At 37.0% G+C, this 25,219-nt stretch overlaps 1 protein-coding gene across 1 annotated transcript in view; it reads left to right on the forward strand.

Annotated features, from left to right (window-relative positions):
* LOC102485309 (mitochondrial inner membrane protease subunit 2) overlaps positions 1–25,219 on the forward strand; it is a 1,014,188-nt gene that overhangs the window by 283,282 nt on the left and 705,687 nt on the right. The gene's annotated exons all lie outside the window — the stretch shown is intronic.

The following is a 25,219-nucleotide window of genomic DNA, read 5'->3' on the forward strand; positions in this document are numbered from 1 at the left end:
GAGTATACACACTTTATGGTAAATTAAAAGATAAAAAGAAATAGTTTCAAATAAGAAAAAAATCCTGCCAAAAGAGAAAAGGCAAACTGTATAAATTATGAAAATGTAGGGACCAGCAGTTAGCATAATGGCTGTGTTGCTGGACTCCCATGTAGTTGACTGCAGTTTGAGTCTTGGACCCGGTGGCTTAAACTCATGCTGGGCGCATGTGCATATGTGCCCAAGATCCCGAGAGGAAAATGGAGGAGAAGGGATTGCGGCGTGACCATCCGCCCTGGGGGGTGATTTCTTGTTTTCTGTCTCTGTCTCTCTCTGTCTTTCTGGTGAGCGCACACGCCCTTTAGCAAAAAACCTCTGCAAAAAAAAGAAAAAAAATGTATAGGGGATCTAGTAATTTAAAATGATTTTCTTGAATGAATAAATAATATTGTATGTGTAATTACATTTTATAGTAGTATGTTAAGTTTTTATATGGAGTTAAGTTCTCTGTATCGTATATAATATGGTAAGTAAGTATTATTAAGTATATATAGTATATAATTCTGGGAAGTAAGTATTATTCTTGAACCTTCTGTAGTATTACCTACTGTGAGGTAGACCATCACAGTTTTTGCCTAGTTTCATTTTATGATTATGGTACACATAAACATGTTTAGTGCAAAGTTCAGGATGAAAATATGTAAGCAAAACAAGAAGGAATTAAAGCCCAACCCAAAACTTAGTGACTTGATAGTAAAACTAAATGTTATTAAAGTAAAAATAATAAAATAAATAGTATTTATGCATCATTAGCCAAATTTTAATTACATTGTAGTTTATTTCAAGTGCTTTTCTCAAATGTTCAACACAGTTAAAGTCTTTAAATCATGAAACATACCACTAAAATACTTTTTAGGATTAAAAAATAAGGTACTGCTTTGTAACATAAGATCATGGATATATGCTTTTTTCTTTTTTGACTTCTACATCTTACATGAAAAATCAAAACAAATGATAAAGTAAGAACTAAAAATTTATTCAGAAATTAGTTATTGGGAACCAGCGGTTAGCGTAATGGCTATTTCGCTGGACTACCACGTAGTTGACTGCAGTTCGCGTCCTGGACATGGTGACTTAAAACTCATGCTGGGTGCATGTGCGTGCATGCCCAAGATCCCAAGAGGAGAATGGAGGAGAAGGGATTGCAGCATGACCATCCCCCCTGGGTGGTGATTTCTCGCTTTCTGTCTCTGTCTCTCTCTGTCTGGCGAGTGCATGCGCCCTATAGCAAAAAACCTCTCAAAAAAAAAAAAAAGAAATTAGTTATTATAATTTGCCAATTCTTTTACCACCAGGGCAGCCTTCTTTTTTTGTAATGAATTATTTTATTTAACTTTATTTATTTGTTTACTTATTTTAATTTGACCAGAGAGGGACAGAGCAAGCTAGTGAGAGACAGACAGACAGACAAATAAAGCAAGAAAGCAAGCTGCCAGGTCAGGGACTTGAACCACGGTCGACCTTGTGGGAGTCTAGCATCCTTAACCACCACGCGGGTTCCCAGAGCAGTTTTCTTTATTGTTTACAATTTTTATTTAGTTTCTCCATCCATTCTCTCTTGAATAAGTGAGAGACAAAGAGAAAGAGAGGCAATGCCCCACAGCGTCGTGGTGCTGTTGACCATCCTGATAAACCAGCCCTGGATTGTGGGTGTGCACATGCTGGATTACCCAGGAAAGCCCCTGAACATAAACCCAGAACTATCATCTGCCTGACAACATCACATTTTATTACATCTGTGCCAGTCAGCCCCCAGAGAATCCGTGTTAATAAGAAGAGATCTATTCCGTAAGCATTAATTTTAAAGCACAGTGCTAATACATAACAACGAACAACATAATTCTTCCATTCTCCCCCTCCATTTTGCTGAGGCTAAGAAGCTCTTAATTCTGTTAATTTCTTTATTTTTCTTGATTCAACCCAACGGATAAAAGTTAGAAGACATTGCCAAATTGAAATGGTCCTTAAAGGTTGGTTATGCCACATTGTTTTATCAGAATAGCTTATCATTACAGAATCCCATTCAGTAACTGCTTTTCCTGTATTAAACACACACACACACACACACACACACACACACATTCCTGTGATTGTCAGTGTCTACAAAAGTGTAAAGTCTTCAAATACGTCTGAAAATTCCTTGATGTTGATAGTAGGTAAATAAGGTCACATCTATGCCAGAATTTTAAAAAATAGATTGTATTTTTTAGAGCAGTTTTAGGTTCACAGCAAACAGACAGACAATGAAGTGACATTGCTACATCGTTGCCACCCAGAATCTATAGCTTACATTAGAGTTCATTCACGTGGTATACATTCTATAGGTCAGTTTCACTCTTATGAAAATCTGTGGGTTTGTAATGATAGTTTTATAATTATTAAAATATGCATTTTGGAAAATTTAGAAATATAGACTAGAATGAAGAAATTGAAAAGTTGGTTATTGTACACATTTTGATCTAAGTTTTCTTTAGACAAAGCTATGAAAATGATCCTTGTAAAATTGGGATATCTTATATTGTGTTGTCAGAAAAGTTATGATTTTTTAAATGTTCTTCTCTGTAAAAATACATCATGACTTTTCTGACAACCCAATATTTCCTTATATTTAGATTATTTATATATGCCTGAGGTTTGTGACAGTCTCTGGAAGGTGTCTACGGTCCTCTTCCTTGTCCTACTCTTTCTCCTTCCACTCTTCCTTAGAGCCTGCCTTATCTACTTTGTGACTTTTTTCTTTTTTAAGAAATTTTTTTTCTTCTACAGGGCATGTGTGCTTGCTGGAGAGACAAAGACAGAAAGTGAGAACTTGTCCCCTCCCCCCCCCCAGGGAGATGGCCACACCACAATCTCTTCTTCATTCTCCTCTCTGGGATTGGGCACATATGCACATGCACCTGGTATGAGTTTTAAGCCGCTGGGTCTGGGACTTAAGCTGCAGTTGGGAAATCAGCAGTTAACCATTATACCATCTGCTGGTCCTGGAGGATCTGGTTCTTAGTTTGCAGGTCCTGAAAGCTAGATTCTTCAATATTTTGAAATTTACCATTCTTTCTGGGGCAGATTCACCAAATTTCTTTATAAATGTATATTATATATCACTGACATATATGTTGAGCACTAATTTATTAATTCACCTTTGCAATTTAGCCTGAAGAAACTGAATTTCTTTGTTTTATTTTATTTTATTTTTTTTTAAGCCTTGAAGCCAGCCTATCACATGAACTTCAGGAGGTTGCTTTTCTATTTAATGTCCCACTCTTGCCAACCCGTATAACCTTCTGGAGACCCCATTTCATAGAACATAGAAAGAAAACTTTTTCTATCCCCAAAGAAAAACAAGATTTTTCTTTTCTTCCAACATTCTTACATGTGTCAATGACTTTTCTTATTCTGTTTCCTGTTGTCAATTAAAATGTGAAATCTGGAGCCACTTTCTGCAATAGAAGGCCCTCTTTCTTAGTCAGATTTTCAAATTTTTATTTTTGGGTTTTCTTTTGGTAGATGTCTTCTGTAGTTTATTCTTCAAGTGCAATATTTTGGAAGGAAGATAGGAAAAGTCATGTTTAAACTTTCTTAGTCATATTTGCTTTCTAATTATACTCTTATCCTGTGCATCGTTTCGATTTGGCACAGAGATTTTCAGATAGCTTAACCTTCCCTTTTCTGGTACACCCATGCTCTCTCACCCTTGTGTGTACTCGCTCTTATGTATACATGTGTGTACACATCATATTTGTATATATGTTCATAATGCGTGTGTGTATATTTATAAATTGACTCACAATATTTCTACAAATGAGCATCACATTTTGACATTTTCCAATTTGTTCTTAGGGCGTTAATGTTGCTTCCATTTGCGGCATAATGTTTACTATTGTTCTCATTCTCCACCCTATCACCATTAGTATATTTTTGCTTTGGCAAAAGCTATCTCCATAAATACCATGACATTTATTTTCTGTAAGAGCTTTAGCTGCACATTTCATTCGAACATTGATTTTTCATCATATGACAGAAATGGCAAGGTTAGCATTTCAGGAGAGCTTCTCTTCTGTTAACAATATCTTCATCCTCTCATTAGTTTAATTCATGATAATAATCCAGACAAGCTTTGACCATTAAATCCTTTTAGGCAGCAGTGTCTCCCAAAGGCCATTCTTCGTTTTTTGAATAATTAGTTTTTTCTATTCATTTTAGTATATGAAGTTAATAGTATATGGGAATTCATTTTCTTTCTGATGCAATAAACTTTCCATTAATGTATGAGATTAACTTTTATGGTTTTTTTCTTTTTTCTTTTCCTATAGAACTGACTGTTAGAGTATTCAGTAGGGCATATTATTCTGTTCAATCTAAAGCTCTTTTTGGGTGTTGTGGATTTAATAGTTGTTCCCTCAACTCAGTTCTTCCCCTCACACCTTTTTCTTTTACCATAAAAGAATGATGAGGTCTCTCCAAAAAGCATTTATGAAATCTCCAAAGAACACTAGTAAAGGTGCTGAGATTGATTTTTGTGTTTCCTTTTTAAAAAATGAACAAAGACATATGTGAAGCCCATATCTTTGGGAAATTAATATTCAAACAGTGTTTACTCACTTGTGAAAAATTTCTTTATTATTACCATTATAATTTCTGACAAATGGATCAGTTGTAGGCTCAAAAAAACAAGAAAATCAAGTTGAAGTTATTTCTTCACAAATACGAAGTCTCATAGAATATAGTATGTCCTAACTTTGCATAGTCCTTTGGTCATTAAAATGAAATTCCAATGCACTTTATAAAGACAAATGAAATAAATAATCGAGACTGGTTGCTTCCAAATTGTGAGTGTATATACATAAATAAATAATTTGCTTTATGGGACAATCATAAAATTTATTCAACCAAAGATATATTGCTGGTTTTTTTATGGGATTTTTCTCTTGAGGGAAAGGCTAAGAACACATTCATACTTTATGAATTACTAATATTTACTAGTTGATACAATGATGAAATAATTTTTAAATAGTAAATGTTTTAATTTTTCAGAGAAAAAAGTTAAAGTCCTTTGAAGACACTTAGAGCAGAACAAAGCAGTGAGTGGGACAAAATAAATTAGAAATGCATTTAGGTTTTGTTTTGTTTTCAGACAGGGTCTTGCTATGTCTCAATACTCCTGTTTTAGCCTCCTGTGTAGCTGGGACAATTGGAGTGTACCATTGCACTTGGCTTTTAGGGTGGGCCAGGAATTGAACCTGAGCCTCCCATGTGGCCTCAACCTACTAAATTGGTGTGCACTGCAGGACTGGCCATTGCATTTGAATTTTTATACCTTTATGTCCTCGATAGCTATGCAACTTCGGAAGTCCAAAAGATATTTATATAAGATCATCTCTTGCTTTCTAAAATGTCGTGAATAGGGGCAAAGAGGCCATGTAGAAAGTTTTGAGGCTAATTGGATACAATAATGTTTAAGAAGAAAATTTAGTGAATACACTATTGAGAGTTCAGGTCAGTGGCATCTAGTATAAAACTAGAGATATTGTAGCTCAGTAATTATCTCACAAAGGAGTCATATGGAGAAAATGCTCCCTCAAAATGGTATGCTATCTCACACCCTATCCAGATAGAGCAGTTTTTTACTTTGGGTCTGGAGCTAGAAGTAATCAAATCAAAGAACCTAGGTAATAAAGATTTTGCAATCCATCAGAGGAGATAAAGACACACACACACACACAGAAAACATTTTTTTTTATTTTACTATTACTTTGGTGTTATGACTGATGTTCTGCTGCTTAGTAGATGGGGTAACATTGGTTTAGCTTCGTCACCACTCTGTGCCTCAGTGTTCTACCTCATGAATGGAGACATAATGGGATCTCCTAGAGTTAACATGAGGACTAAATGAGAATCTACATATCTGGGTCTAAGCTATATATAGATATATACTATCTTCTATCTTTCTAGGGGTCTTAAACAAATGCTATGTATAGGTGTAAGTTGTTTTGGTTACTACTTTGGTTATTTATTCATGCTGGACTTCATACATTGGGAGTTTTTAGTTTATTCAGTGAATATTAATATTTCTTTCTATGACAAGCACTAGTATAACTGCTGGGCATACCATAATGAACAAGGTAGAAAAAGATTCTGTGAACACGGAACTTCCATTTTGGTTTGGGAGATCAGGAAGACAATTCAACAGCAAGTAAATAAGTACTAAGTCAGATAGTCTTAAGTGCTGTATAGAGGATTAAACTGGGGTGGTAGGATAGATTGGATACTCAAAGAAGTCTTGTTACAGGAAGTGACATTTAAGTCATGAACTGATACAGGGAATAAACCTCATAAAGAGCTGGGACAAGAGCACTGCATAGGAGTTTCTAAGATGTGCCCAGAGAACAGAAAAAAATCATCATGCTGATGAGTAGAAGCCTGGGCATGTGCAGTGTGAGGTACTACCTGAGAGGCTGGTGGGGGTCTTGTAGGGTGGTTTTGTAGGGCTAGATAAGATCAGGTAAAGAGCTAGGCTGCCATTCTAAATGTGATAGGGAACTCTCAGAGGATTTTTAAGCAGGAGATTAGAATAATTGACAATTTAAAAACTATTTTAATTTAGGCCTACTATAATAACTACAGTTATTAAGACATTGTGGTATCAGTGGAGGAATAGACACATAGATCAAAGACTTAGACTATGGATCCAAAAATATACCTCTGTGTGTATGGCCAAAAACAATTGAGTGGAAGAAGGTTAGCCATTTCAACAAATGGTGCTAGAGCAATTAGAGATTCATATCCCAACTGATGAGATAAGCCTTAAATAATGAGCCTTAAAATAATGTCTTAATCTAAACCTCATGCACCAAATACATGATTCTTAGAATGAAAGATTGATAAATTTAACCTCATTTGTTCAGTGATAGATTCTGGTTAAGAGAATGGGAAGACAAACCATAGACTGTGAGAAAATATTTGCTAATCACATACCTGACCAAAAACTAGTATCCAGAATATATAAATCACTATTACAACCCAATTGTAAAAAACCCAAGCAATCTACTTTGAAAATTAGCAAAACACAATGAGAAGTAGTTCACCAGAGAGGATATAAAATGGCAAATAAGCACATGAAAATATGTTCAACATCATCAGCCATTAGAGAAAGGTACATTGAAATCACAGTGAGTTGTTAATACACATCAGAATACCTAAAATAGGAAAGAAACACCACCAAGTGCTGGTGAAAATGTGAAAAAATTGGATCACTCATATATTCCTGTTGGGATAACTGGTACTGCCACTTTTGAAAACAGCATGACAGTTTTTAGAAATATAAATATGCTATTACTACTGTGACCCAGCAATTACACTGTTAACTATTTAACTCTGAGGAATGAAAACTTTGGTTTGTTAAAAAAAAATCTATTCATAAATGTTCGTGGCAATCTTATTAATGATAAACCAAGAAACAAGATTGGTTAAATAAATTTTGGTGCATATGTACCATGGAATCCCACTGAGAGTAAAAAGGAATGATACACAAAAGAAATTGGCTGAGTCACCAAGCACTTAGTCTGAGTCAAAGAAAACTGTTCCCAAAGCTTGCATCCTGAATGAAGTGTCTTCAAAAGGTTCTTGGAAATGTGTGTCTTGAAAAAAACCATGCATGGATTTCAAAAATATTTTGCACCAGAACTTGTGCTTTGATTTTATTTTTCCAGAAATGTTTGCAGCATCTTCACATCATTCCTGAAATGACAAAATTATGGAATGGAGAACATGAGTGGTTGCCAGAAGTGAGATTGGGGAGCTGGGATTGGGGGGTGGGGGGGACAAAGAAGTTGTGCCTTTGTAAAGACCACAGGAGGCATTCTTATGGGGATGGGATTGTATTGTACTTTAACTGTGTCAGTGTCAATATCCTGGTTGTGATTGTTATTAGAATTTTGCAAAAATATCACCACTGTGAGAATTTGGGTGGAAGGTACATGGCATTTATCTATTTCTCACAACCACATGTGACTATAAATGTCAAAGTTCAATTAGAGGGAAGAAATATTATTTGGCTGATTAGTAGAAAATACATGGCTTGGGACGAGAACTTGGCGTAATGGCTATGTTCCTGGACTTCCAGGTAGTCTACTACAGTTTGAATCCTGGACCCGGTGGCTTAAACTCATGCCAGGTGCGTGCCCAAGATCCTGAGAGAAGAATGGAGGGGAAGGGATGGCAGCATGGCCATACCCCCAGGGGGTGGTTTCTTGCTTTCTGTCTCTCGCTGTCTTTCTGGTGAGTGCATATGCCCTATAGCAAAAACCTCTGAAAATATATGGCCTTGGGGCTGGTGTTAGTGTAGTGGTTAAGGGTGCTGGGCTCCCAAATAGCCAACTGCGGTTCAAATCTCGGACCTGTGGCTTGCTTTCTCACTTTCCCACTCTCTCTCTCTCTCGCTCTGTGCCTCTCTGGTCAAATTAAAATAAGTAAATAAGTAAAGTTAAATAAAATAATTCTTTTAAAAATAAAGAATATATATCCTCCATATAACCCTACTAATTCTGATTTACCTGGTGGGGTACTTTTAGAAAGACCTTCGGTTGTTCTCACTGTGCAACCAGGATTGAGGACCTCCCCAGAGCCACTAACAAATATGCAAGATATTACTCATGAACCATGAGGGTGTTTCTTTTTTTGTTTTGTTTTGTTTTTTTAGATATGAGCATTAGTAGAGACATTCATCTCTGCAGACCTGTGACTTGTTCTCCAAGGACCAGTGTCACTTCCTCATCTGAGAACTCCTCAATTCAGAATGTCTGAAATTTATGTAGAGAGCCTTATCTGTCTAGCTTTATATATGTGTGTGTCTATATATGTCTATAGATAGCTTAATATTTTTCTCTTCAAAATTTTACTGTTTACCCCCAGGTCTATTCAGCATTTATTTCAGATAGCTGTTGAAATAATTATTTTCCTTACTTGCAGTTACTATAATTTTGTTAGCAAGGATTTAGCAATGCAATTTGTACCTAAAGATTGCTGTTAGTCCTTTTGTCCACTCCACACCCCCACCTGTTTTTTAATCTACCAGTAGTGCATTGTGCCCTCACTTGAGAGGGAGGGAGGGAGGAGCACCTCCCAAAGTGGCACAGTCAGCAGCAATCCTGTCTACATTTTTTATCCTGTTGGGATTTTGGGCAGATGTGCACACATGGCTGGTGTGTTTTTTAAGCCACTAGGGCCAGAATTTGAACTGTGTAGTTGACCATATGGAATCTGGCTCCTTTAATCCCTAGACCCCTGGGTCAGCTCCGTTCACTTTTTCTCTTTAAAACAGATCCTGGGTGGGCAGTAAACTTCTGTTTGTAAATAGAACATGTGTTTTGTTCTGCTTGGTAGTTGCAGAGTTCTATTAAAACACAACATGCACCAATATTTAATTCATATGTGAGATTACTCTTCAGTGCATGTTGCCTGTGATCAGACACCACATAAGTTGTTACACCATGAATGTGTTTAATACTTTATTTTCTGCAAGACATATATTCTCTATTTTTTAATTAGAGAAGCACATGTCTTTTTTCCCCCTGTATGGGCCATACTTTGAAAGGGAGTTCTCGCAGGAACCAGCAGTTAGCGTAGTGGCTGTGTCGCTGGACTCCCATGTAGTCAACCATGGTTCATGTCCCGGACCCAGTGGCTTAAAACTCATGCTGGGCGTGTGTGCGTGCGTGCCCAAGATCCTGAGAGGAGAATGGAGGAGAAGGGATTGCGGTGTGACCATCCCCCCTGGGGGGTGATTTCTCGCTTTCTGTCTCTATGTCTCTGTCTGTCTGTCTGGCGAGTGCATGCGCCCTATAGTGAAAACCTCTCCAAAAAAAAAAAGAAAAAAAAAAAAAAGAAAGGGAGTTCTCGCAAAATGCTGCTAATAATTGTTTCACATTTGGTCCTCCAAGTGCCAAACTCTTTTCTGCTTTTCTAATGTCCACTGAATTCTGTCTTTAATTTTGAAGATTATTTACCTGATGTAGAGCACACTAGACCACCTAGCACTTCAGTAATGGTTATTGAATAAGATTAGCAGTTATTTCGTGCTCACTGCTGTGTATCAGCATTTTTTTCTCACTGTGAATATTCCCACTGTCATGTATCTTTTAAGTTTATGATGAGATATGTAAATGACAACTGTCCAAGACTTGTTATCGTAATGTTTCATTTATGTGCATGTTAGAAACAGTTTCTAAAATGTATTTGGTATTTGTGTGAATGTGTGTGTGTGCATGCTGGTGTGCGTTTTAGTTGGATGTCTTCTGTCTTTGTTTTTGTGTCTCTTCCTGCTTTTTATGTCTCAGTGTCATCATTATACACCTGTAATTCATGATGCTGGTAATTCAAGATGAGTAGTGAAATGTGTAGGTTGTTCCTGAAATAAAGTATGGTTTAGACAGTTTTGCCTTTTTGACTGTACTTTGTCCCTTTTGACTGTACCTGTCTCCTCAAGTATACAGAATTTTTTGCTTTTAACAGACCCTTCAGTGATCATTATGATCTCCTCTTTAATTCCTTTATAAAAATCTTGTCTATATCTGTCTCCCTCTATTAAGTATCTATATAAAGTATTGACTGCACATGTCTACAATTTGCTCCCCGTCTGCTTATTTAGATGTATGTATATTCTTGAAAAAAGGATTGATGTTTCATTCGCCTTATCATATTTATTTTTTTAACACTTAGATAGCATTTTTCATATCCTGGATGCTGTTGTAAGCTTTTAGCAATATTAGCTTATTGAATCTTCACAACAGTCTTATTAATTAGGCAGGAACTCCTATTCCTATTTGCACAAAAGGCAGAATAATTGGCCTAAGGTTATATAACTCAGAGTATATGGAGCCAAGATTTCAACCTAGGCTGTCTGGCTCTAGAGTCTACACATTTTTTTTTTTTTTGAGAGCTTTTGGCTGTAGGACATGTATGTCTGCTGGAGAGACAGAAAATGAAAAAGCACCTCCGAGGGGGATGGCCATGCCACAGTCCCTTCTCCTCCATTCTCTTCTTGGGAATTTGGGCACACATACGCATGTGTCCAGCATTCATTTTAAGCTGCTGGGTTTGGGACTTGAACCATAGTCGATTGCGTGGAAGTACAGCAACATAACCATTATGCCATTTTCTGGTCCCACACTCTTAACCAATAGAAAAAGCTTCCTTTCGATTGATAATAAACTGTTATGTTATAAATTCTACTAGGTTATTTTCCCTTTTCCCATCACACTGTGCATGCATCAAATTCATGACTCTTACTACTGCTTGATACTTTGGTATAAACATGAAACATTTTATAAAAATCATCTTTATTGAGGTGGTATGTTTATAATAAAATAGTCTCCTTTTAAATATCATTTACTGAGTTTTGCCAAATTTATACATCCCTGTAATCAACATCACAATTATACATACATATTTGTAGAGCATTCTCTTTACCCCAAGACTTATCCTGGTGCCCCTTCCCAGTTAATCTTACCCTTCCCAGCATCTGAGAAACAACCGATCTTTTTGTTACAATGGATTCATTTTCCTGTGCTTGATTTTATATAAATGGAATTGGCATGTACAAGTCTTTAATCTGGCTTTATTGAGCTTGCTTTTCAGATTCATTTATGCTGTTGCTTGAATTATTCATTTTTTGTTGTGTTGATTTTTTAAAAAATTATTTTATTTAACTTTATTTATTTTAATTTGACCAGAGAGGAACAGAGAGAGAGAAAATGAGAAAACAAGCTGCCAGGTCCAGGACTAGAACCACGGTCGACCATTTGGGAGTCCAGCGCCCTTAATCATCATGCCACTTGTTGGCCCTTATTGTGTTAATTTTGTATTGTTGGAATTTGTTACAATTTATCCATTTACCTGTTGGTGGACATTTTGATCATGTCTAGTTTTTGGGCTAGCATGATTAAAACTTGTATGAATAAAGGTTGTATGTACATTTGTGCATAAGTCTGTATGTTGACATACATTTTCTTATCTCCTGGGTAAATCTAGGGAGTGGAATTTCTGAATCTTATGATAAGTATATGTTTAACTATAAAAAACTGGCAAAATGTTTTCCAAAGTGATTGTATCACTTTACATTCTCACCAGTAACAAAAGTTTGGTTTCTTCTGAATTCTTGAAAATTCTTAGTCTTGCCAGTCTTTTCAATTTTTTAAAAATTTTTTATTTATAAATAATTATAAAATCCTAGTTGGAAAAAATAATACAGAGGTGTCTTGTGTATCCTTCACCCAGCTTTTCTCAATGCTAACATCTTGTAGAATTGTAACACCAAGGAATTGATGTTGGTACAACTCACAGAACTTACTCCAATTTAACAGGTTTTACAAATACTCATTCGGTGCACATGTGTATATAGTTCCATGAAATTTGTCACATGTAGATTTATAGACCCCAAATCACAATCGAGATACAGAACTTTCCCATCCCTCACAGATTCTTCATGCTGACCCTTCATAGTCACGCTAATCCCTCTTTGCTGCCTTCCCCTCGCAGCCTCAATCTTTTCTTCATCTCTATAATTTTGTCATTTCAAGGATGCTATGTAGGTGGAATTATACAGAATACTAACTTTTGAACTTGAATTTTTCCACTTAGCATAATGTCTTTCATATCCACCCAAGGAAGTGTGTTAACATGTATCACCAGTTGTTCTTTCTTTTCATTGCTTACTGGTATGGACATCGCACAGTTTAACTGTTTTCCCATTGAAAGGTATTTGGGCAATTTCTAACTTTGGGTTATACAAAAAAAGCTAATATGAACATCTGTTGTATGCATGCTTTCATGTGGATATAAGTTCCATTTTCCAGATAAATACCAGTAGTATAGTGCTGGGTCATAGACTAATGTGTGTGTGAGTACTGGGTCGTATACTCTGTGTAGGTTAAGATTCCCTTCCTCCTTCCAGCCTTGCTTGCTTCCTTCCCTTTGAACAAACCACCTAACTGTTTTCTAAAATGTCTGTACCATTTTACTTTTCCATTAGTACTATATGATTTACCCAGTCTCTCTGTATCTTTGCCTGCATTTGGTCATGAGTTTTTATTTTAGTCATTGTAATAATTGCATAAAAATATCTCATTTTGTTTTTAATTTGTATTTCCTTAGTAGTTAATGATGTTGAACATCTTTGCATGTGCTTATTTGCCATTTGTATGTCATCTCTGGTGAAATGTCTGTTCTTGTTTGATATTATTAGTTTTTAATATTAGCCATTCTAGTGGGATGTATTGTTCTCTCATGGTGTTTTCATATATTCTTGATGAATTACAGTGATGAAAATCTCTTTAAGTGCTTATTGATTGTCTTATTTTGTGAAGTGTCTGTTTAGATTTTCTTCTTTTGCCTATTTATAAGTTGAATTAATTGTCTTCTTTTAGTTATAAGAGTTCTCTACTCCTGGGCACTAGTCTCTTGTCAGATAAGTATATTGCAAATATTTTCTTCCATCATATAGCTGGCTTTTTCTTAAATGCTGTATTAACAAGTAGAAAATTTTAATTTCAATGAATTTAAATTCAACCTGTTTCTACTCCTCTTATTCTAATGATACTTTTACATCTTGCTAATAAATTCTTGCTTATGCAAAGGTCTTGAAAATTTTTCTCCTAGGAGTTATTTTATGGTTGCTGGTTTTATATTTGGGTCTAAGATCCATTATAATTAATTTCTGTTCATATGTCATCTTTTTATTATCCAACCCCCTAGTGATTGTTACTTAGGTTTGCTAGCATAAGAAGAAATACTGTAATTCATGGGTCCAGATGGGTATTTAGAAAGGTATCTCTGGGTGGTAAGGCATATATACATTTCTTCCATTAAGTGTATGCAAGTTTGCTCTCCACAATGATTGTTCATGTTTTTACTTCAACTGGCATTCCAGGGAAGTTTCTCTTCATTTATTTATTTTTTAAATTTTGACTTCTTAATAATTATGTAATAAGAATTTTCCCTTTTTTTCACTTGCTTCTAAACTTTTATTTTGTTGTTTGTAGTATGTTTCCCTGAGACAGTCTTGAAACTCTTTTCCAACTGGTCTTTTTTGTAGAAGGGGAAACTCATGATTAATTTGTTCAAATTGTGTCTAAGCTATTGGTACAAAGGGTTGTACCGTTCAGCCGGTGCTTAGGTTTGTGATCTGTTTTGCCAACCGATCGTCCTGTTATCTCCTTTTTGGTTCTTATCTGTCATCCTTATTTTTTATGATACTGAACTGGTGACCTCAGGTAAGTGAGATATTCATACAATTAAGTGCCAAATTGTGTGAAGATAATTTTCTAATATAGTTATGAATGCTATATAATTTTAGGTGAAAATGTATATGAGCAGATGGTGAGGTGAGCAGTAATTTCAGTACCTTTTTACAGGTCATATCTTAAAAGTCTTCTATCTAGTAAAGGACAAAACCATCACATTATAAATATACCCGAAAATGCTACAATCTGCAGTTTGAAACTTCACATATTATAAGAAAAAGTTGTGTTGAACAGATGTTTCAAGTCATAAGGGCTGCAGTATAAACCAGTTAAATTTACATAATGATTTCATAGGCTAAAATATTAGTTATCTTCTCACTGATTGAAAGGTCCATTCATTCCTATATAACACTTTGCTGGGGTAAAAAATACTCATACTAATCTCCACTCTGAAATACTGAGGAAATTACATATGAAAATAAAGTATTCCTTTTAAAGTTCTGTGCTAAGTTCTCTGCATATTAATATTAGTTGTGAATTATATTTATAGAAACTGTCACTTGCATTAATGTCACATTTAAATGTCATGAGCATCTGGTGAGCATTATTTCACAGTATCAGCAATTTAGTTTTAATCTGTCCTTACCAGTTTTGGTATCAACACTGGAAAATCTTCATCTATTGAGAAGTCCTAATGATTTCTTTGCTGTGTTGGCTCAAAATGTGTGATCTTTTCCTCTTTTTTTTCTGGTAGCTTAGTGTTTAAATTATATTAATTTTTTTAAGAGTAAAACTTTTAAATCATAGCTATAAAGACCATTACTTACTCAGAGCTTTATGTCTAAATTCCAGATGCTCTGCTTTGGTTAAAAAAAAGAAAAAAAAAAAGAAAAAAAATGAACAAAAATATTCCCCATCATGTGTCCTTGATAGACAAATTGTAGTTTATTTCTTTTCTTCTTTTCTTTTCTTTTCTCTTCTTTTCTCTTCTTTTCTCTTCTTTTCTTTTCTTTCTTTTCTTTCTTTCTTTCTTTCTTTCTTTCTTTCTTTCTTTCTTTCTTTCTTTCTTTCTTTCTTTCAGAAAGTACAGCTTCATTGCAATGTGCAAAGCAAGGAGAGTGAGCATCTCTTGTTGAAAAGATTCAGTCTCCCTGAGGTGTTCCTTACATGAGTTTTTAAAGACAAAATTCAGAGCAGGGGTCCTAGGCATGTGATTGGTTTCAGTGACTGGTTCAAGAGAGGGTGATCATCTAGTGGGCATTCTTGATTGGTGAGGCCTTACATAATCAAATTTCTGTTCAGGTTTCTGGAACCATTCAGTCTGGTTTCTTTGAGCTCACAGCCAGCAGTTTCCATCCTACAAAACATCTTATGTATTAAAACCTGGGAGCAGCAGATAGTGTAATGGTTTCATCACTGGGCTCCCATGTAGTTGATTGCAGTTGGAGTCCCAGACCTGGCCACTTAATATTCATGCCAGGCCCATGTGTGTGCATGCCCACAATCTCAGAGAAGAATGGAGGAGAAGCCACAGCAGCAGGGTCACCTCCAGAGCAGTGGTTTCTTGCTTTCTGTTACTCTCTTTGGCAAGTACCCACGTCCTATAGCAAAAATCCCTCTTAAAGTATTTTTTTTTAAATTTGGCTAGTAAGTGAGAGTTCTAGAGGTCTAATGTCCCTCATTCATGGCCTGCATTGTTTCATTATCATAACCAAAATCTAAAGCGATATATACTTGCTTATTCTAGTTTGCCTGGGATAGTTGAAGTGTATACCTATGTTCTTGCTATAATCATTGATAGCATTCCCTTCCACTCACAAAATGAAAACTGCTTTGGGACCAACAGTTAGCGTAATGGCTATGTCGCTGGACTCCCCCGTAGTCGACCACGGTTTGAGTCCCGGACCTAGTGACTTAAAACTCACGGCAGTTGTGTGCGCGTGTGTGCCCAAGATCCTGAGAGGAGAATGGAGGAGAAGGGATTGCGGTGTGGCCATCCCCCCTGGGGAGTGATTTCTTGCTTTCCGTCTCTCTGTCTCTGTTTGTCTGGTGAGCGCACGCGCCCTATACCAAAAACCTCTCAAAAAAAAAAAAAGAAAAAAAATGAAAAATACCTTTTACTACATTTCTCAAATCAATGTACTTTTTTTTGTTTGTCTTGTTTTAACTTTTTTTAAAAAGTATTTATTTTAATTTGATCAGAGAGGAAGAGAGAGAGAGAGAGAGAGAGAGAGAGAAAGCAAGTGGCGAGATCCAGGTCTTGAACCATAGTCAGCCATGTGGTTGTCCAGTGCCTTTAACCACCACACCACCTTCCAGCCCCTGTGTACTTTGAATTGCTCTGAGCCCTGACTCCACCCTGGCACCAACTGCCTTCATGTCTAGGGGTAAATAAAGTCACTTAAGTTTTTAGTTTCTTCATCTATATAGTAAGGACTGTAGAATAGTAAGGCTCCATGATCTGAGTATTCTTGAATACATCAAAGTTCTATTTCTAAGTACTTAAGTTTATCTTGAAACATATATGCCTTTTTGAAATACCTAGAATCCGAAATTGTTTTTACAGAAAGTAGGAGTCTTAATATTTTGATTATCTTTTCAATGGTAAGCTATTACCCTCTTTTCTAAAATGAAATATTAAATGTATACCTGAACAAAGTCTTTTTTTATCTAATGCTCACTCAGTACACTTGAGAAAGTAGTCAAATTCAGAGGTTTGCCTTCTGTATTTCTTCTGCCTGTGCCAGGTTACTATTTTTTGTTTCCCTGCACATCTTACATGTGCAACGTTGCTTATATTCTATTCTGCATGACCTACTGTTCCGTAATAGGGGACGGTGAGGTGTAGGCTAAGAGTTAAGTATTTGACTCATTGTTACCAGTTTAACCAGACTTGTTTGTCCTCCACATTGAGTTTCATTCTGCAGAGGTTTGAGTCCTGGCTTTTGCCATTGTGCTGTGAAAAGTAAAAGTACTGTTGACTCTTGAACAACATTGGTTTGAGGCGAGAGGGTCCACTTCTACATGGATCCTCCCTCCCTCCCTCTCTTTCTCTCTTTTCTTTTCTGTTCTGTTCTGTTCTGTTCTTTTTTCTCTTTTCTTTCTTTCTTCTTCACTCTCCCTAGCTCCTTTTCTCTCTTTCTCTCTCTCTTTCTTTCTCTCTCTCTCTCTCTCTCTTTCTTTCTCCTGCCTGCCTGCCTGCCTGCCAGAGGGCAGGTGTACTTGCTGGAGAGAGACAGAGGGAGTGGAGAGTAAAAAGCACGCCCACCTCTAATGGGGAATAGTCATCCTGTAATCTGTTCTCTTCTATTTTTTCCTCCTCTCAGGATTTTGAGCATGCACGCACACACACACCTGGAGTGTTTCTTAGCCAGTCTGTCTGAGACCTGAACTGTGTAGTTAGCCAGCCATTTTCACCACCACCCTGTGGGCTGCTTCTACATGGAATTTTTTTCAACAAATAGAACAGAAAATACAGGGCTATACTGTAAATATATTTTCCTTATGATTTTTCTCAACATTTTCTTTTACTACCTTACCTTATTGAAAAGATACAGTGTATCATGTGTATGACATAGAAAGTATGTGTTCATCAACTGTTTATGTTATTGGTAAGTTTTCCAGTCAATAGGATGTATCAGTATTTAATTGGGGGGGGGCTACAAAAAGTTACATGCAGATTTTTTACTTCATGGTGGGGGGAGGGAGGTGAGTTCTTTCATTTCTACAGTGTTCAAGGGTCAACTGTAGATCAGAAATGGCTGGACTGATTACAAATATTTGCCACAGTCATGAAAGTAATAGATGGTAGAGTTAAAATTTAAGTAAGTATCTGATTCCTATTTTTCTAGACTCATCCTGGGAAGTTTGAGGACTTGGATAGTAAATGACAATTTCCACATCATAGTTTTGAGCCTGATGTTCTTCATTTTTATTAGTGACACATACTATTTCAGTAACTTCAAATGAAGTTAGGATACCAGTATGCTAGAAACAAACAAAGTATTACAGTTCAAAAACCATCGTGGCGGGAACCAGCAGTTAGTGTAATGGCTATGTCACTGGACTCCCATGTAGTCGACCGCGGTTCGTGTCCCGGACCCGGTGGCTTAAAACTCACGCCGGGCGCGTGTGCGTGCGTGCCCAAGATCCCGAGAGGAGAATGGAGGAGAAGGGATTGCGGCATGACCATCCACCCTGGGGGGTGATTTCTCGCTTTCTGTCTCTATGTCTCTCTCTCTCTGTCTGTCGGGCGAGCGCACGCGCCCTACAATGAAAATCTCTCAAAAAAACCAAAACAAAACAAAACAAAAAACCATCGTGGCGAGTTGGAAGAACTAGTGAACGTACACAGAGTATAGCTCAGTAGAGAGGTGTGCCCGGTAATTCACACAGGGAGGGAAAACAAACTGTACAAATCCAAGAGTAACATTAAGAGGCTGCCAGGCAGTTCTTTTTTTCTGTTGAAGCTGTGGTCATGACTTTTCTTATGTAGAATTTGGAGGGAATCCAGAGGAATCCAACAGAAATTATTAAAAGGCTTGAGAAATCTGCTCTGTGATGAAAGTATAAAGGATGAAAGTATTTAGCCTAGAGAAGTGAAGTCTGAATAGGGACTTAATTACAGTCTTCAAGTTCAGTGAAATCGTAGACACAGAGGCCATGAGTGGTCCCAGGAGAATTGTCTTTTGACAGGCATTCTTGAATATGGTTGTTTTCTTGGTTTTCACTGTGTGTGAGAGGATATTGTATGAGTGATGATGAGCAGCTGTTTTATTTTTTTCCTTCACTGCAGGGGGACAAACAAGAAAGAGCTTAAATCACCACAGGAGTGATTTAGGGAGACTTTTCAAATATCTTTGGAAGCTGGTAGAGATTCCTTCAGTAAACACTTTTTTTTTTTTTAAATATAGAGTTTAATTTTGTGTCTAGACTGCCAGTTTTTTAGGGAATGAATTTTACACTAGAAGGGAGAAAAGTTACATTGCTCTTTTTTCCTGTAAGGTAAATATGCTTAAATCCTTTCACTTAAAGCTCTGTAAAAGTATTAGGCCTCTGTCAAAGGTAGGGCGAATGATAGGTATTTTTTATGTTATAATTATGAGCTAATTCAGTTTGATAGAACCACTTACAGACTCCCGAGATGCTTTGTGGGCCAAGGTACAGGAGGGACTTGACCTTTGAGAAATAGGACATTCAGGTAATGGAGTGAGGAACATCTGTCTTCTGCAAAGGCCTCCCAGGTTTCTTTCCCTGACCCTTTTTTGTTGTTATTCTTCAATAGCTCTCTTCTGATTGAATCACCCCAAATGGCAAAATATTGCCTGTGCCTCTTGATTACCTTCTTTTATCTAGGAATAACATCTATTTCTGTAGGGTCTGGATTCTTTCTAGTTTAAAGGAAGGTAGTAGTTTTTAATTAAATTGATAGAGTAAGGTATGAAATGCACCCAAAAAGCTGCCATAGCATCTTCATTTGCCTGGTGTTCTTCCTCCTGCAACAATTGTTTACTGGAGTCCTGTTAGGTGGCAGGCACTGTTATAGTCACTGGTATAAAACAGGCAGAAGTCTCTGTCCTCTTATAGCCTGCATTCTAGTTGGTGAGGTAAATGAAAAATTGGATAAATTTATATCTATCAGAACCTTCAAAAGTTCATGGAAAGTGTGCATAAAACTTATGTATAGATTGCAAAACTGTTGGCACCATTATTTGTCCTGTAATTCCATTTCCCCACAAATTTTGAAGTCCTTTCCAATATTGGGTTAAATAATTATAAATGCAATTGGGAAAATTAAGCATGAAAAGGAGCTAATATGAGATCAAAAGTTCAACTTGCAGAGATTTATCACATACCTGTGTATCACAGATATTTTTCGGTAGCTTCTTCTGGGCTTCTGCCGTCTTTCTCTTTGGCTTGCCAGAAACAGGAATTGGCAGCTTGGCACACACCACTTCTACAAGGTTGCTGACCTCAGTAGAACCTGAGGGATTTAAGTCATTTATTTCATGTTTTAAAAAGAAGTCAATCATGTTTTCATAAATACAAATTGTATTTAAATATCACTTCTGAAGGCATTGAAGATATCCCAGTGACTCTATATCTATGACTAGAATTTAACAGGCACATAAAACAGTCTATTTGCCTCTTTCTAAATTAGAGGAATATTTATCTCACCTTTTATTATACTGTATATTGTGTGTTATGTAGTGAGTGATTCTCCAAAGGGTACTAGGCAATGGAGTGTGAAAGGATTCAATGGCCCCACTTCCAGAAATCTCACTAGTGCACGTGAGCCCTGATGATGTCAGTGATGGACGCCATATTGGCATGGCCTGTGTATTTGGATAAAAACCCTTTTAAAACAAAATTAAGACAGATGTGGAGTTACGGCAGTGAACATGGAGAGCACTTGAACTGTATCCTTATTTTCTTTGTATAATGGCAGGTTGGCGAGGGAAGATACTGAGAGATAGAAGTTAGAAATTCTCAGAGTGTCAGCAGTTTGAACAGGGTTAGACTCAATTCAGAGCTTTGCTCCTGAGGTAGGGGCTATTAAGACAGATTTAACTGCACGAACAGGTTTTATCTTTACTAATAAAATTCTGTTTTAAACGACCTTTAAAATGATACAAAATCTGGAGCTATGTCAACACTAATACTGTCCTGAGAGTGCAGAACATTTACACATGAAAATACAACACACCAAACTAACAGAGGTAGGTCTACTTTTGATTTTTGCCCAAAGCTATCGGAGGATGTTTTTTATTTTTATTTATTTTTTTAAAAAAATTTTTAAGAGGTTTTTGCTATAGGGAGTGTGAGCTCGCCAGACAGAGAGAGACAGAGAGACAGAAAGCGAGAAATCACCCCCTAAGGGGGGATGGCCATGCCACAAATATCACTTCTGAAGGCATTGAAGATATCCCAGTGACTCTATATCTATGACTAGAATTTAACAGGCACATAAAACAGTCTATTTGCCTCTTTCTAAATTAGAGGAATATTTATCTCACCTTTTATTATACTGTATATTGTGTGTTATGTAGTGAGTGATTCTCCAAAGGGTACTAGGCAATGGAGTGTGAAAGGATTCAATGGCCCCACTTCCAGAAATCTCACTAGTGCACGTGAGCCCTGATGATGTCAGTGATGGACGCCATATTGGCATGGCCTGTGTATTTGGATAAAAACCCTTTTAAAACAAAATTAAGACAGATGTGGAGTTACGGCAGTGAACATGGAGAGCACTTGAACTGTATCCTTATTTTCTTTGTATAATGGCAGGTTGGCGAGGGAAGATACTGAGAGATAGAAGTTAGAAATTCTCAGAGTGTCAGCAGTTTGAACAGGGTTAGACTCAATTCAGAGCTTTGCTCCTGAGGTAGGGGCTATTAAGACAGATTTAACTGCACGAACAGGTTTTATCTTTACTAATAAAATTCTGTTTTAAACGACCTTTAAAATGATACAAAATCTGGAGCTATGTCAACACTAATACTGTCCTGAGAGTGCAGAACATTTACACATGAAAATACAACACACCAAACTAACAGAGGTAGGTCTACTTTTGATTTTTGCCCAAAGCTATCGGAGGATGTTTTTTATTTTTATTTATTTTTTTAAAAAAATTTTTAAGAGGTTTTTGCTATAGGGAGTGTGAGCTCGCCAGACAGAGAGAGACAGAGAGACAGAAAGCGAGAAATCACCCCCTAAGGGGGGATGGCCATGCCACAATCCCTTCTTTTCCATTCTCCTCGGAGGATGTTTTAAGTTTCTTTCTGGAACTACAAAGTAGTTCGACTCTCTTCCCTGAAATTTCCAGAATTTGTCTTCTGATTTGTATATCCCTTTGGAACTACTGAAGGAATAACCTGGGAGACTTGGTGCTACAGTTTCAAGTCCAGGTTTAATTTACCATCAGAAGTATTACCTTACAAATGAAGCATTAAACTTCACCCCACCATCCAAGGCCAATCAGAACTGGCCACCCACTTGTCTTTTCAGATCTTTTCCTACCGCCTAACCAATATGGTCAGTCCAGGAAAACTGGAATTGCCTTTCTTAGAATATCTTTTTCTCTTTGACAGAATTCTGACTACCTTAAAATGATACAGCTTTACATCTACTCATGACTCCATATCTACCAAGTTCCTCTTAGGGAATTCATAGTATATTGTTCAACAAACATATCCCATGGCCTCAGAAATAACAGTAACCGCAAACACAGTAGACAAACCAAAAGTCCATAGTAAGTTATAGGAGACTCTTCATGCCTCTTAGAGGTGTAAGGTGGACAGTTTTCAATATTATTTACTTTTAGACACATTTGATTATTGATCTTATGGAAAACTGGATTGGATTGGAATTTGGATAGTTTATATTTCCTAGTTTCTTGGAGCAAGAAAGGTGTAGACCTTATAGAGGTCTACAAATGCTACAGATCTTACAGACCCTAGGACATGCTTCCATTGTTCCTAGGAACTATCCATTCCGTAAGAGGGGAGCCAGTACACTTTTCCTGAGAAACTGTTTAGGGTTCGCTTCAAAGTTCCGGCTTTTGTCCCTCACCAGCTCTGTTACTAGAAAACTTAGAGTCTACATATTTTAAAGCATGATTATTTTTCTCTGAACCCAAATCAGAATGTATGGTAGCTTTTAAGTGTGTACCAATTTTTAACAAAACTAACAAGCAGACTTAACTAGTAATTAATACTTTTCTAAATTGCTACAGGTTGTATGCATTCACCAGGAATAGAGAAAGTGACAAAGTGTCCCGCTAGGAGTGATAGCCACACCACTGTCCCTTCTGTTTCATTCTCCTTTTGGGATTTGGGGCAAACATGCATACATGACCATTGTATTTTTCAAGTCACTGGGATTGGGACTCGAACTGTTCAGTTGGTCATATGGGACCCAGCTGCCTCAACCACCATGTCAACTGGCTGGCCCAAACTTAACCATTTTAATATGCAATATCTTGAGAGAAATATCTTCATTCTAATCCATGATTAATTAATTAATTAATTAATTTTTTGGTGTATCTGTGGAGATGATTTTTGTGAGACAGATGAGTCCAAGTTACATCTGTATCCATAAAAAAGGTGCCCTTCTATTTCTTCCACCTAGTTACTAGGCCTTTACACAGCAGCTGTGATGCTTAATACTGCAATTGTAATGAAGATCTACTAATATAAATGTTTTCCTAACAACTTAGCAGTACTTTTGAGCAGGTCAAGCAGGAATAAATTTGGAGTTTTGTTTTGTACCTTAATGACTTGATACACTTAGGTGAGCAGAATGTGTGCCCCTCCTCACTTTTTCCCCAAACCAGAAAAGAGAAAAATAAGGTTATTTCTTATCCTGGTATCATGAGTTTATTACCACAAACTGGGAGTGGCCATTAGAGAAAGCTTTCTGATACCTAATTATTGTCAGTAAGAATGGTTGCATAGCACTTTCTCTTGAAATCCGTTGCAGGCCTTCTCTAACGCTTTATTGGTTTGTCGCCTAAGAACCCCATATCCCTTATTTAAGGAGATTACATTTGTAGCCAGTTTATCTTAAAAGATACTTTGAAACATTGCATAACATGACTTAATCTAGATTCCTTATCAAGTCTTTTCTTTTACAACCTAGTGATTGCGAATGCTTGCCTTGAAAATTGTGTGTCCTAAAATCATTCTGATCTGACTCCATGTCTCTAGGACCTCCATCACCCACTGATGGGCTTGTTAAATAAGATCTATGACCATTTTCTGAAAGAAATCATTGCTTTCCTCTGCATAGGAGTAAGGCAATATCCACATGCAGCTGTTAAGACTTTTGTGAAGAGACACAAACCTGGTCATTGATTACTTACAAAAGTTAGTATGCTTTTATGACAATAGAAAATAGTTATACTCCTGCTGCTTCTCAGAGAGCACCATCTTGAATTCTGTGCTACTTGGTCCTTCTCAAAAGTCAGTCTTTATAGTTGATATTTGGGGACTGTTCTCAAAGAACATATAATCTATTCATTCCACTAGTGATTCAAACTTTTTTTTTTTTTTAATTCAAGCTTGATTTCTAGAAGGGTGGGTTTTGGCTCCCCGAGGATTACGTTTGCTGAGTTGCACTGTGGCCTTATGCCATTGGCTACAATGAGGGTAAATATTAATAAGCCACCTTCCTGAAGTCATTATTGTGCTCATTCCATTGGAGTGGGATCCACATAGTACACAGTGTTTGCTTTATAAACAATACTATGCTTTGAATATCCCCCAGAAATTCATATGTTGAGATTTGGTTGTGAATGGTATTAAAAGGTAAAAATTAATCTGACTATACTGTTGAACCTTGGGACCTTGGAGGAGTTATAATTAAGGTCATTTTGAAACAACCTTCAGGATGGAAGCTTGGTTAGTTTGTTTCTTTGCTTTTTGTTTGTTTTGTTTTGCCATAGGATGTGTGCACTTGCTGGAGAGAGAGAGAGACTGAGGCGGTGAGAGGGAAAGTGAGAAATCACCCCCTCCCCCTGGGGGTAGCCTACGCTTCAGTCCCTTCTCCATTCTCCTCCTGGGATCTTGTCCACGCACGCACACATGCCTAGTGTGATTTTGAATCCACTAGGTCCAGTACTTGAACTGCCTTCAGTCATGTGAGAGTCCAGCAGCACAACCACTATGCCATATGCTTGGTGAGTTTCTAAGGAGAAAAAAATGAGACAGACACATGAGCATAGAAATGCGTGCTTCTGCTCTACCCTGTCTTGACATGTGACCCACTAGCAAGAAACCTTCAGCAGAAGTGGCCTTTGGATATTGAACCTCAAAACGTGAGCTGAATTAACTTGTATTCTTAGGGGACTGGCAGATAGTGTAATGGTTATGTCACTGGAATTCCACATACGTGACTGCTCTTCGAGTCCCAGACCTGGAGGTTTGAAACTCACACGGGGTGCATGT

The sequence above is a fragment of the Tupaia chinensis genome, unplaced genomic scaffold (genome assembly GCF_000334495.1).
Source record: "Tupaia chinensis unplaced genomic scaffold, TupChi_1.0 Scaffold000262_1, whole genome shotgun sequence".
NCBI lineage: Eukaryota > Metazoa > Chordata > Mammalia > Scandentia > Tupaiidae > Tupaia > Tupaia belangeri.